This window comes from Malania oleifera, chromosome 6 (genome assembly GCF_029873635.1).
Source record: "Malania oleifera isolate guangnan ecotype guangnan chromosome 6, ASM2987363v1, whole genome shotgun sequence".
Taxonomy (NCBI): Eukaryota; Viridiplantae; Streptophyta; class Magnoliopsida; order Santalales; family Ximeniaceae; genus Malania; species Malania oleifera.
In genome coordinates this window covers 68,681,152-68,696,340 of record NC_080422.1, presented here as the reverse complement: position 1 = coordinate 68,696,340, position 15,189 = coordinate 68,681,152, and the positions used below count along the sequence as shown (strand labels likewise).

The 15,189-nt window shown below is 40.5% G+C and overlaps 1 long non-coding RNA gene across 2 annotated transcripts; it reads right to left on the bottom strand.

Annotated features, from left to right (window-relative positions):
• Positions 1-474: 474 nt before the first annotated feature.
• On the bottom strand, positions 475-3,643 carry LOC131158353 (uncharacterized). 2 transcript variants are annotated; one of them, XR_009137459.1, is made up of 4 exons: positions 3,066-3,634; positions 2,841-2,970; positions 2,653-2,755; positions 475-1,080 (listed from the first exon to the last, which is right to left on the bottom strand). It is a non-coding gene; the product is annotated as an uncharacterized LOC131158353 (long non-coding RNA). The 2 variants fall into 2 exon arrangements; XR_009137460.1 differs by having other exon boundaries at positions 475-2,755; positions 2,874-2,970; positions 3,066-3,643.
• Between the last annotated feature and the right edge of the window lie 11,546 nt (positions 3,644-15,189).

Below are 15,189 nucleotides of genomic sequence, written 5' to 3'. Positions count from 1 at the left end.
AATTTAAGATTAATTTTGTATTTATTCCATTGTTCCCCAATAACAAGTATAAATAGGTTTTTTATATATATTCTTCTTCCTTTAATTTTTCACAAGATCTCCATGTTTGGATTATCATTAATCATATCATAATTAAAGGGGGATCACAAGAACAGTTTTCATCCAAATATATGCCATCAAAACCCTCACCTTTCATTCCAATCAATAAGAAGTCTCATCACATATTAGCAAATAAATAAATCAGTAACAAAAATACTAAAACCAGAAAAAGGGATGGAAAAAAAAAATACATACAAACAAGAGCTAAAAGTTTTTAACAATACTGAAATTCAAGTCTGTACCTTCTCTGTGAAGGGTTTAGTTGCCCAGCTATAATTCAGAGATGTACAGCAGTGATATCTATTTTTCTTATTTATTTTTCTCTCCCAGGAAATCCGTCAGTTTGAAGAAGCAGGAGAAGAATTCAAAGGAACATAAGCAAAGCCAAATGACAATAGTTAGTATATCATTAGAATGAGTTTTGAAGGTTTAAGGACTAACCAGTTACAGAAGAACTTTTGCATACCCACCTCCCCTATAAACATCAACCATAGAAAGAACTTTACTCAAAATTAAACAAAGGACAAAAAATTAAAAGAGAAATTAAAAGAACAAAAAAATATAAAATAATAGAGATTGAGCCGTCCCGCCAATATCACACCCCCACCACCACCACCACCAGCGGCAGCAGCACACCATCACCACCGCCGGCCATCAGAAGCCAAAGAAGTAGATGGTAAACAAAAGAGCGAGTTGGAAAATGAGGTCTCTGCAGCCACCAGCAGCAGGCCAGCTGCCTTCACAAAACCTAAACAATAACATTTGCTCCGCTAAAAAAGTCTCAACTCTCCAGTTAGCGACAGCCACCGCTTCTGCCATCTTCCACACCTTCGAATATAATCAAGCCCTTCTCGATCTCACCCGCTCTTCCGACCACCACCACTGCCGCCGCAGCCGCCGCCCTGACAAAGCACACACGGGCAATGAGAAAAGAGTGGGTTTCCTCCATTTCAAACTCAAACGACACCGTGTGGGGACTTCCTGCCAAAATGATCACAAATCAAAAACAAAACAAAAAAATGGTAAATATCCAGATTCCCTCACTGCTTTCTTCTCTCCTTTGAGATCTAAACCCTTGATGGGCTTTCTTGTTATGTGTTGATATATATATATATATATATATATATATATGTTGCCAAAGAAAAAAGTGCATGACAGACACAAGAGTGAAGACTATAAGCAACTTGGGCAAGCAAATGGGCAGAGCAAAAAACAAGAGAGGAGGTTGGTGCTTGTACGCATAGGTAGAGGAGAGGGAGTTGATTGGGCATTTCATTTGGCATTCAATTCAACCCCAGCCCCCACCAGCAGGCGAGGCCCCAAACCCTCATATCCCCTCAGTTGCTCCGGCAGCCCTCCCACTAGCTAGATTTGCGCCAGCAACCCCGTTTCCTTTTCTCATGAATTACTACTTCGCCCCTCTAGTACACTGGAAATTTCGTACTTATGCCCCTCCCTAATTCACCATAAACCAACCACGATCTCTGCCTTGGGGACCCATTTCCATTTAATTTTAATTTTTACCTATACGTTCTTCAACCTCACCTGACTAGACAGGCACCCTTGCCGAGGTTTTCCATCGAGACTGCCACCTTCTCCCTCCCTCTCTAACACTGCGCATTAAAGCTCTTGCTCTAACATTCTTTTGTGGACACTAGGCAGGCCCTATACCCCTCTTTTGGCTCATGGTTTGACCATTCTGGTCTATTCTAACTCCTAGCCAGGGCCCCATCCAAAAGGTGGGGTTCATCCAATTTCGAGGACCCAGTAGGGGTATTTTTGGTCATTTGAATTACTTGGGTTTGGGTGAAAACATGAAAAGCAGTACCCCGGATTTTACGTGGTGCCCCACACACGGTTGATGGGAGCTTTCGCTCTTTAATGGGTTCTGCAATTTACTTGGATTGGCCATCAAATGTGGCCAACCAATGTGGCAGTAGGGGCAGAACCGTCACCAAAATTTGAGGAAAAGGACGATGTTGCCCTATGATGATGTTGGATTAATAGATGGGCAGTTTGGTCATTGAGGGGGAGAGGCCCCTGCAGATGATTGTCTACTTTCTTCACCCGTTCGTTGGAGATCAAGAAAGCTGCATTAGAAACCCCAGGTTCAAGTGGTAGTAGGGATTTCAGGAGTGTTTTTCCCGAGATTAGGTATTCAAATTCTTCCGGATTCATTTTCGCCCTAGACTCCTGAATTTACTTTTCTTTTGAAGTTGTCAGGTCAACTTTAAGGGGGACAGGATTAATCATGTGAATCGTAAAATGAACACGTGGATATTCGGTGCGTAATTTAAAAAATTAAAAAAAAAAAGCTGTATCAGAACTCATTAATGATGCAAATGGGCCACGTGTACGGTCACGGAAGTAGGGTGCATCATCAGCAATGCACCTCCGCAGTATAAAAGTGTTTGGTTTGAAGATCCAGGGTTCGAGACGATCATGATAGATAACAGGAAGAGACAGAATGTCCCAGCAAAATGTCAGTGATCAGAGAAAGGAGCAATGGATTTTTCAAGGAAGAGAGAGAGAGAGAGAGAGAGTGCGAGAGACCTGATGAAGAAGTAGAAGGGCAGCTCCTAGTCCAAGGCGCGCAGAGATGAATGAAGAATCAGGAATCTCTAATCAGACGGTCGTGGTTAAACTAAGCTTTTATCTGAAAAATAAGCACAGAAAATACACAAGGTAAATCATCAAAGGGAAAGAGAAACATTGAGGCTACAGTGTGGACTTCAGTTTACCGTGCATCTAAACGGAGCCGGAGAACCCCTTACATTGAAAGCTTCAGATCTGATCTGAACTGAACCAATAGAGAAGAAAAGACCCAGATCATCAAAACAGCAAAATCCGTGGCTCTGGCTGCCATGAGTGCTGGAAAACACCCACATCAAGAACCATGTAAGCAGTCACTCACAGTGAGGCGAGAGAGAGAGAGAGAGAGAGAGAGAGAGAGAGATTCTGGGTACCTTTGTATTATGCAGAATAATGAAGAAAATCAGGTATGAACTGAAAATTTCCATATCTGCTGTGGCCATTGAATGCCCATTTCTGCTGAATCCACGGAGAGAGAGAGAGAGAGAGAGAGAGAGAGAGTAGGGGAGTGTGTATCCGGACCAAGAATTCAAACGTTGGAGACCAATGCTAGGGGAAAAATTATATAAAAATGTAAATGTGAGAGCAAATTTAAAGAAGGTGGCAGCAAGTGCTAATATAATAAAGGAAATGCCAAATGGTTATAAAAAGCAAAAGGTCGAAGCTTGAAAAGTCCCTCTCTTTAATTACTGTCGCAATCCAGGTCTCTTGGGAACTGCAATTTTGAAGGGGTAGCGAGCTAGCTTTTACCACCGGCGTTTCTTTCTTCAGTCTGTCATGGATTCACACAATTAAAGTAAACCAATTGAAGGGCTTCGCAATCTTTACTACATGATCGTCAAATTAAATTATCCATTGGACTTATGAGCTTCAAGGCCTTCGAAACAGATAGCTGGGCTGTAGCCTTTGCCTTATGTATATAGCTCATATGACGACTTCTTTGGAAGAAAAGAAAAAAAGAGACGAGTTTATTATGTTTAAAAGGCGATGGACAGTGAGGCGATAGAACTTTATCGTAGTGATGAAAATAAAATTCAACTGAGGTTGGACACCCAAAAAAATTTTATTAACTTGATGAAAAGACTTTATCATTTGAAATTTATTAAGATTATTGATGTTCGTTCAACTTGAACATGAACAGGAAGCACACAATTAATCACAAAATAATTAACAATCACTAATATAATCACTCGATATTGAAATATATCCAAGAAGCAATCAATAATAAGAAGAATCAATAACACAATTAAAACGCATAAGATTTACGTGGTGCGGCAATAACCTATGTCCACAGGAGCAGCACTTAGATTTTCACTATGATTAATGAAACTTACAAGCTTTGAAGTTTACTTGACATAATGATGTTTATATAATCATCTAATGCCTATAAAAGAATTCTAGTAAACCTAAACTATTTCTATAGTTATCCTCCAGAGGAAAATCCTCCTGATAAGTCCAATCTTCAAGCCCCTAAATTCAAATTACATAATCTGCACCGACAAAAATCATCAATGGTTTAACCAAACCGTCGATAGTTTTGTGTTGTGCAAAGGTCCTCCTACGTACTGCCTGAAACCTCTTCTCATGCAATTGTCCCTCGCTTCATATAACTCTCTCCGGCACATATGATCCGCTCTGAATATGAGCCACATCCCCAACAATCTCCACCTTAGCAAATATTCATCACCTTGGAAATCTGAAAGCATAACCTCTGCCCCACCCAGGCCTATAGATTGGGACCTGCCTCCCCTCTAACACCTGGAGACTTAAACCAAGTGCAAGGCATGTAAGAACCCGACCCGTGAGATAGGGAATAAATAAATAAGGAAAGGGTAAAACAGTAAATTGAGCAGGCTTCGCCAACGAAAGCCCTTTGTTTGGTGACGAAATGCAGAGACTTATCGACGAAGAGAAGCCAAGAGGGTTCGGGAAATTTGAAAATCTCAGGTTCGTCGACGAGGCCACCATTACGTCGATGAACTCCCTTCGTTGGCTCGCCGACGAGGTTGGTCGAGTCAAAGTTGTTATAAAAATCATTTTCCATTACTTCATGGTTAAGATATCAAAATACTCTCTCTCCCTCTCTCTCTCTCTCTCTCTCTCTCTCTCTCTCTCTCTCTCTCTCTCTCTGTGTCTAGATTTCTTCGTCGTTCGTTGCTAGAATCGACAATCCAACGTTACTACGAGGATCAAAAAATGATTCTCTTCATGATTTATGGAACGGATCTTCATTTTGAAGATTTTCTGGTTTTGACCCAAAATCGAGGTAAGGTTCGATTTTTATTTTCCATTTTAGTAGCTCTGTAGAGAATGGAATTATAAGTATGTTTTGTATTGTGATTTATAGGTTTGGGAACTCGGTTTGCTGTTTAGGAGCCGTAGAGTTTGGGTTTGGATTTTTGGGGAAATGTAAGAGGTTTTTGTTTATATCGGTTATTTTCAAAATCGGATTCGGTAGAACTATGGTTTACAGTCCTGTGTGTGTTTTGACTACTCATTTGGGAAAATCTAATGGGTGAAAATTACGGGATTTTCATGTTATAGTTTTGGGAAAAAGGGGGCATTGGGTTGCATATTTGGTTTCATTGGAAAACCGTGGATATATTGTGTTATATATATGTGTTAAGGAGATAACTGTGCCTTGACTTGTTTAAACTGTATTTTTGGAAAATCATGATTTTGAGATTACCAAATGAGTGTGGAATGAATTGTTATATGAACATGCATGAGTTGTGATTTACTGAAATGAGATATAGGAACGGAATTCAGAATTGTTCCAGGTTGTGAAAGAGTGTCCGGCTCTATATCCGAGGGTGTGAAATACCACCTACCAGTGGCAAGAGTGTTCGACTCTATATTCAAGGGCATGAAATATCGCCTTTTACCGGCTGATCACCAAAAGGTGTGGATCCACCAATTGTACCACTACGATGCAATAGAAGCCTAGGGCTACGCCATGTGCTGGGGACGCCGTATAATGCGGGTCGGCTTCGGTCCGAAGGGTGTAACGACATCAGGTTACTTGATCATGTGTGTGTGGGAGTGATGAGAACTATACTGAAACTGTTTTGTGAAAATTCTGGTACTGTATTGAACTGTGTATGTTTTATGTCATGATAATACTCATATGCCACACACCGATAAAACTTGATTATTCCTTACTGAGAGGTGTCTCACCCCTATCGTACATACATGTTTTCAAGTCTTTTGAGTAAGTGAAACTAGCGTCCTTGTTTTGGGAGCATGGTGGTCAGTTTATTGCGTATAGTACTAGTGTAAGTACTTGGATTGTAACATGGTTGTCGTTTTGGGGTATTTGCTGGCACCCTAGGTTATGTTTTGTACTATGGAGCTTAGACTCTATTTGTATAAACTTTGATATGGTATAATATATGTATATAAAGAATACTTTCCGCTGCGTATATGTCATGTATGTGAATGTGTATAGGGTGTACGAGAACTCCACGGGGTCGGACCCTCATTCATTATTGTATCATTGGTGTTTTGTATGATACAAGGACAAGTTAGGTTACTATATCACATCCTGGGTCCCATTGTCGAGTTCGGGGCGTGAAAACTTAGTATCAGAGCTAACCAGGTTGCTAGGCCTTGTAGACTTGGTTAGGCGTAGCTATGTGTACACACCAAAGTATAGGATGTAGGAAACGGGTAGAGTAGGTTAAAGGTTGTTTTGTTGCTAGACAGGGACTCGTTGTTGGTGTTTTATGTTGTTCCAAGAAAGACGATTTTAGTAAAATCACGGCAAACCATTGATGATTTCCGTGTTGGTGTGATAGGACAGACCTGGACCCGTGAGATGGTAGTTAACATGATTAGTTGTAATGATTGCATTAACTGTACGTGACGTAGGAGAGCTAATAGATTCCTATCGTATTTTCATAATGGAGACCAAGGATAATAACTTGGAAAGTGGCTTTGAGGAGACTGCGAGCGATGAGTCTCCTTCTGTCCCTTGATGGTTGACGAGACAGGTTATGCGGGAGATCAAGCGGAGTGTTAGGAGACACGAACGTTCTCCTACTGCTGCGAGGTGCACCATCAAGAGGTTCACACATATGCACCCTCCGACATTTTTATGAGGACTCGATCCGATGATAGCGGAGGACTGGGTTGAGAAAACCAAAAGGATTCTATAGGTCCTACACTGCACAGATAAGCAGAGAGTCCTCTACGCTACCTTTCAGTTGTCTGGGGAGGCAGGGTGATGGTGGACTACAATGAGTTTGCTGGAGAAGTAGAGAGTCAGTCTTACAAAGATGACATAGAGCCGATTCAAGGAAATGTTCTTTGAGAGATACTTCCTGACCTCCACACGCGATGCTAAGACGGATGAGTTTTCTGCTCTGACATAGGGAGATGTGACGGTGTAGGGGGTATGTTGCTCGGTACATAGAGCTATCCCGTTTCGCACCATGTTTGATCTCGAACGAGTATGAGAAGACTCATAGGTTTGAGAAGGGCTTAAGGAAAGACATCCGCAGGTTAGTGGGAATTCTGCAGATCTGTGAGTTTTTAATTTTGGTAGATGAGGCCACTGTGATCAAGACTGGCATTCGAGAGGATGAGGTGGATTAGGAACCGAAGAAGAGGCCAGTGCCATCAAGCTTTAGCCAGGGATCATGGAATAAGAAGAACAAGGGCTCAGGTTATAGTTGGAATACTGAGCGTTAGAGTTCTCAGGTGAATCAGTCAAGTGATCGTTGTATTAGGTGCCATAGATGGCATAGCTATGAATGCCAGCCGTTTAAGGGTAACTGCTACAACTGTGGCCAGTTAGGTCACATGGCTCGAGATTGTCATGCACCAAAAAGGGGTACGCCCGCTCTGAGTCAGAGTTGGGAAAGTAATCAGGTACCCCAGAGAACTTATCAGGTGAACATAGCTTCGGTAAGGGTATACTCGCTTACTCCAGTGGATGCTGAGCATGCGGGCAAGTACTATGATGTTGCTTTTAAATAGAACTGTGGTTTTATTTGATTTAGGTGTGACTCATTCCTTTATATCTGCTAACTATTTAAACCTGGGTAGGGTTGAGACTCAAGTCATGAAAGAAGAATTGTCTATAGCTACACCGTCTGGGAGTGTATCGTTTTGTAGGAGGATGTTAGAAAACTGCCCAGTGGTAATTCAGGGAAGGTGGCTACCAATGAATCTTGTGGCATACGACATGTCTGGGTTTTATGTCATACTAGTGATGGATTGGTTATCCTCTAGTTATGCTGTGATCGACTGTTGCGGAAAGGTGGCAGTATTCAAACCTCCTAGAGAGCAGGAGTATGAGTTTGTAGGATCGTGTGTGCATTCAACGCCACAGGTTCTATCGGCGTTACAGGCAAGGAGGTTGCTCTTGGACTGATGTCAAGGGTACCTAGCTTGCGTGAGGGAACCACCGCGGGATGAGTTGAAGCTTGAGGATATTCAAGTGGTTAATGAGTTCCCGGATGTGTTTCCTAAAGATTTACCCAGTTTACCTCTAGATCGTGAGGTGGAGTTTGCGATAGAGTTGTTGCCTGGAAAGGCACCAATCTCTAAAGCTCCATACTAGATGGCTCAAACAGAACTTCCAGAGTTGAAGGAGCAGTTGTGGGAATTACTGGACAAGGGCTTTGTTCGACCTAGTGTTCCACCCTGGGGAGCTCCAATTTTGTTCGTGAAGAAGAAGGACGAGTCGATGCGCATGTGCATTGATTACCATGAGATCAACAAGGTGACTGTGAAGAACCGTTACCCATTACCTCGTATCAATGATCTCTTTGACCAACTACAGGGGACATAGGTCTTTTTGAAGATCGACCTATGGTCAGGGTATCATCAGGTGAGGGTTAGAATTGAGGATGTTGCGAAGTCTGCTTTTCAAACCATATACGACCACTATGAGTTCTTAGTTATGCCTTTTGGTTTGACGAATGCTCCGGCAGTGTTCATGGATCTAATTAACAGAATTTTCCATGAATACTTGGATCAGTTCATAGTGGTGTTCGTCGACGACATTCTGGTATATTCGAGGAGTCCGAAAAAGCATAAAAATCATCTGAGGTTGGTGCTACAAATTCTACGAGAGAGGAAGTTGTATGCCAAACTGAAGAAGTGTGAGTTCTGGTAAAATCAGGTCACATTTTTAGGCCATGTGGTGTCTAATGGCGGTATCTCAGTTGATCCTAGCAAGATTGAAGTTGTGGTCGATTGGGTGAGACCGAAGAGTGTGAAGGTTGTTCTGAGTTTTCTAAGACTGGTGGGTTATTATCGTCGGTTCGTGGAGAGATTCTCTAAGTTGTCTAGACCTCTGAAACGATTGATCAGAAAGGGGGTGAAGTTTGATTGGACCGAGGATTGCGAGCAGTGTTTCCAAGAGCTGAAACAGTGATTGGTTACTGCTCCAATTTTGACCATTCCTTCTAGGGATGGTGGTTTTGTGATCTATGGCTACGCATCTCTAAAGGGTTTGGGATGTGTGCTTATGCAACATGGTAAGGTAATAGCTTATGCTTCTCGAAAACTCAAGGAATACGAGAAAAATTACCCTACACATGATCTGGAATTGGCTGCTATAGTTTATGTACTAAAGATTTGGCAACATTACCTGTATGGTGTTTAGTGCGAGATTTTCACTAACCACAAAAGCCTCAGGTACTTTTTCACGCAGAAGGAGTTGAATATGAGGTAGATATGGTGGCTTGAGCTAATCAAGGACTACGATTGCATCATAAGTTATCACCTAGGGAAAGCTAACGTGGTAGTTGATGCGTTGAGTTGGAAGTCAGAGCATACTGCAGTATATGCAGTTGTAGCTCAACATCATATCAGACAGGACCTAGAAAGCCTTGGTATAGAGTTGGTGGCCGGAATCATCAGGCTTTCATTGCTAGCTTGGTGATCTAGCCGACTTTGTTTGAGTGTATTAAAGTCGCACAGGCTAGTGATGCGGAGTTAGTTGAGACTGTGGGGAAAGTGCAGCAGGGGTTGGCTGCAGACTTTAACATCTCTGAGGGAGGTATGTTGAGGTTTGGAATCAAGCTGTGTGTTCCAAATGACAACGAGATGAGAAGGATGATTCTGGAGGAAGCACATTGTTCTTTGTATGCGGTATATCCTAGTAGCACGAAGATGTATCGAGATTTGCGTGAGACCTTATGGTGGAGTGGTATGAAAAGGGAGATTGCTTAGTTTGTGGAGCAGTGCCTGACGTGTCAGCAAGTGAAAGCTAAACATCAGATGTCGGTAGGGTCATTATAGCCCTTAGCAATTTTGGAATGGAAATGGGAACATATTTCCATGGACTTTGTAACCGGATTACCGCAAGCGCTTCATGGGTAGAATGTCATTTGGGTGATCGTGGACAGGTTAATGAAATCTGCTCACTTCATACCGATGAAGGTTAGCTACCCTTTGAGTAGGCTAGCAAACTTGTACGTGCATGAGATAGTTAGAATGCACGGGATACTAGTGTCCATTGTGTCAGATCGAGACCTGAGGTTTACCTCTCATTTCTGGAAGAGCTTGCAGGAAGCATTGGAGATGAAACTTACTTTTAGTACAACATTCCACCCCCAGACTGATGGACAATTGAAGAAAACAATACAGATCTTGGGGAATGTGTTACAGACTTATGTCTTAGACTTCGATGGTGGTTGGATGCAGTTTATGCCACTAGTAGAGTTTGCCTATAACAATAGCTTCCAAGCCAGTATTATCCCTGATGCAATTTATGCCACTAGTAGAGTTTGACCCAAAATCGAGGTAAGGCTCGGTTTTTATTTCTGTTTTGGTAGTTCTATAGAGAATGGAATTGTAAGTATGTTTTGTACTGTGATTTATAGGTTTGGGAACTTGGTTCGCTATTTAGGAGCCGTAGAGTTTGGGTTTAGATTTTTGGGGAAAGGTAAGGGGATTCTATTTATATCAGTTATTTTCAAATTCGGATTCAGTAGAACTGTGATTCACGGTCCTGTGTATGTTTTGACTACTCATTTGGGGAAATCTAACGGGTGGAAATTACAAGATTTTCATGTTACAGTTTTGGGAAAAAGGGGGCATTAGGTTGCATATCTGGTTTTGTTGGAAAACCGTGGATATATTATGTTATATATATATGTGTTATGGAGATGGTCGTGTCTTGACTTGTTTAAACTGTATTTTTAGAAAATCATGATTTTGAGATTACCAAATAAGTGTGGAATAAATTGTTATATGAACAAGCATAAGTTGTGATTTGCTGAAATGAGATATAGGAATGGGGTTCCGAATTGTTCCAAGTTATGAAAGAGTGTTCGGCTCTATATCCAAGGGTGTGAAATACCACTTGCCAATGGCAAGAGTGTCCGGATCTATATTTGAGGGCGTGAAATATCGCCTTTTACCAGCTGATCACCAAAGGGTGTGGATCCACCAATTGTACTGGTACGATGCCATGGGAGCCTGGGGACTATGCCATGTGCCAGGGACGCCGTGTAATGCGGGGCTGCTTCTGGCCAAAGGGTGTGACAACATTAGGTTACTTGATCATATGTGTGTGGGTGTGATGAGAACTATACTGGAACTATTTTGTGAAAATACTGTAACTGTATTGAACTGTGTATGTTTTATGTCATGATAACACTCATATGCCACACACCGATATAACCTAATTTTTCCTTACTGAGAGTTGTCTCACCCCTATCGTACGTACATGTTTTCATGTCCTTCGAGTAACCGGAACTAGTGTCCTTGTGTTGGGAGCGTGGTGGTCGTTTACTGCGTAGAGTACTAGTGTAAGTACTTAGACTGTAACAGGGTTGTCGATTTGGGGTATTTGTTGGCACCCTAGGTTATGTTTTGTATTACAGAGCTTAGACTCTATTTGTATAGACTCTGGTATGGTACAATGTATGTATAAAAAGAACATTTTTCACTGCGTATATGCCATGTATGTGAATGTGTATAGGGTGTACGGGAACCCCACGAGATCGAACCCTCATTCATTATTGTATCATTGGTGTTTTGTATAATACAGGGATAGGTTAGGTTACTGTATCACTCCCTGGGTCCCATTTCCGGGTTCGGGGCATGACAAGTCAAGCTTAAACTTGATGTGGTAGTAAGAACTTCACCTAACTAAACACCCAACTTCTTGAACAATCCTTCGAACCATAACATTATTTTAGCAACCTCAACCTTTGCCAATAACTCCGATCCAGTTGTAACCAGTGCACCCTGAGACTATACCCTGGACTTCCAACAATTAGGCCTTCCCACAATGTACCCCATTGCATGCCTATGGTCATCCAAGCCCCCTGTGGAGTCTCCATCTGCAAACCTTACAACTGACGAAACCCTCTATTGCCCGCCGATGTATCCAATGGTACTAGCGTAGGAAACCTCTAACACGACCCAAACATCACCGTCCATCCTCGAATACTAAGCGGTAGACTATTCTACTTAGATTCGCTAATGGTGTACCTGTGACAGGTTTAACATCTGTTGACTTTTTGAGTCTTATTCTTTTTTCATTATGACAAACCACAACATCTTATTTTTGTGCCAAGTTTGTACATATATATCCTTCTAAAAAAGAACAGGTGATGATACAATATAGAAGCCTTGAAAAGCTCCTACATGATCATATTCCAAGGCATATTCCATGGAGTTTTAAAGAGCAGGGCCTGAATACTTTATGGTTTTAAAGTTCCAATAGTAATTAGGTTTCATAAGTGCATGCATATCACATGATTTATATTGAGGCTCACCTTGACCATAGATTGACCTTAGGGAACTCCAAATAACATGAAAAACCTTTCTATAAAATTTCTAAACTCGTACAAAGGTTTTAAATTTTTTTGAAAATAAATTAGGGGCAAAATATCAATTTTGTCAAGGTCCAATCGACCGGCCTCTACAGCCCAGTCAACGGGCAATAACACACGACCAAAATTTTAATTCTGTTAAGGCCCCAATCAACCATACCTTTCATGTTTTTAAAAGCCCCACTCAACCGACTGGACCTTTAGGCCAAATGTCTAAAAGCCCTAATCGACCAGCTCTTAAATGCCTTAAAAGCCCTAGTCGACCGATCATATCATAATGGCCTATTTTGTAAAGCTCAACCAACTGGCCCCTAAATACACTTGAAAAGCCCAGTCGACTGATCTGATGATCCAGCAGACCGGATCTTGAGCCCCAATCGATCGAACCTCGAGGATTTGAAAATCGCCTAAGGCCAGTCGACCGAAGCAAGTGCTAGTCGACCGGACCTCTCGGGTTCAAGCCACTTTGAGCTCCCAATGGCCATAAAATTCAAAATTATTATATTATGTTATTCCCAACAGCCATAAAGTGGCTATATTTTGAAATTGCCTATAATTACTAAGCCAAAACATTTGGAAAATTTTAGAAAAACTCTTGGGAAGCATACATGCATATTCTTTTATTCCAATTTGTTAGTCGTCCTAGTCCCGAGAGCATATAGTCTAGGGGATGAATAGACTCTTTTCACGGAATGCGTATTTCTCTACACAATAAAAACTCTTGGAAAGACACAAGAAATTATATCACAATATAAGTAAATGTAAATCATGCTCAAGACATATAAAATGAAAAGAAGGGTAAAGAAAATTAACACTGGTATTTTTACGTGGTTCGACACCAAGCCTACGCCCATGTCTTAGGACCAAGCCAAGGATTCCACAATCCAATAAGGAACCCCTTCATTGGCGGAGAAGTCTTACAACTCGGGAACAAATCCCTACCTGCTCACAAAGAGCCTCTTCGATTCACAAAGACCCTTCACCAAACGATTTACAAAGAACCTTTACAAGAAGATGATAGAAATATAATATGATGCTCCTCAAATGAGCAAATATTAAATACAAAAAAAGCCTCACACTATCTCTCAAGTAATGAATCAAACACAATTAAAGAGAAGGAGAGAATGAACACTTGTGAATGAAGAACAACAATGCAAAGTGCTAGGTGCTTAGGTTTGTGTATAAAAAGATGTTTTTCACTAAGAATGATCAAAAGCCTTCAAAACCATGTTAATACAAGTCTAATAACTTGTATTTATAGCCCAAGAGCCAAAAAGAGCCGTTAACTAGTCGTTGGGGGGAATAAAAGATATTTTATTTGGTAAACTAGCCATTTTCTGCCCGTTAGTGTCATTCTGCCCGTTGGATTCGTCGACTAGTCCCTTGCACTTGTCGACTAATCACACACTGCAACTTGTTGACAAATCCCATGTGTTCATCGATGAGTGCCTTGAATTAGAAAAAGTCATCAACATAAAAGTTGTGAAATTTTGTCTTAGCTTTCCAAGGAAACCAAGAACGTCCTCTTTGGATGTTTATAGCAAGAGTTATGCCTAAAATACTGAAAAGTATTCAGGACTCAAGGTTGCACTACGGTAATGACGATTACTTTGTTTTTCTTTATCAAAAAGTGTTTTAATAACTCAAAAAATTCTTGGACAAAAGTATATGAAATATATTAAGTCTAATGAAGATTAAAACTTGTCCAACTAAGTTTCCTTTTGAATATACAATATCTTGGTTAATAAAACACGTTTGAAAACCCATTTTGATATCTTATGTGCTTAGTATGTGCTTTTATAAATATAATTGACTTTCTTTGAATCTTTAGGACATAAAACTTGTTTTAACACAATCGGGATTAAGTATAAAAATGTTCTTAAAACTAGGATGCTAAAAACTTGTACCTTTGAAAATATATTTGAGTTGTAGGATTCATTTGAAAAACTCTTGTTTTAACTTAGAAAACTATGAATATTGAGTTTGTGACTTTAGTGCAATCCTATATACTTATGTATCCTAGTATGTATGCATTTGCTCAACTCTTACTCAAAAATCATATAAGAAACACACTCACAAGAGTTACAAAACATACTACCTCACACAATCCTTATTACAAATAATTCTACAATTAAGCCTCCTTTGGTTGTGCTTGGGTCCTTCCGAGTACGTGTCCATTTGATCTTTCCTTCTTGACGTCTACTCGGTTTGATCTTTGCCTTCGATCCAATAATTCATGTACGAGAACCTGTACTAAACATGATCTGCAAAGATAGGAAAACACTAGGAACAACATATAGGTTAATATCATCAAAACACATTAAACAATGATGGTGTAACCACTAAGGCTAACATTCTCCGCCTTTTTGATGATGTCTAACCTATTAATAATTTATTTAATCTTTACACTTATATTTATACTAATCACGGCTTGATATGCAAAGATAAGTTTACCTAGAACCACTAATGGATTGTTATCATCAAAACAATGTAATCCTCACATAGCCTCTAAGGCTAACATTCTCCCCCTTTTTAATGATGACAAATCATTGGTGTTCTCCTATAGGGTTAAATTTAAAGCTCCCCTTAATTTATGCATTCTAGAATGGTACTAAAATATGTTTCCCCTTACTTTATGCAGATAAGGTGTAAAAATATTTAACTATATTTTTCATATCTATTAGATCTTTAAACATGC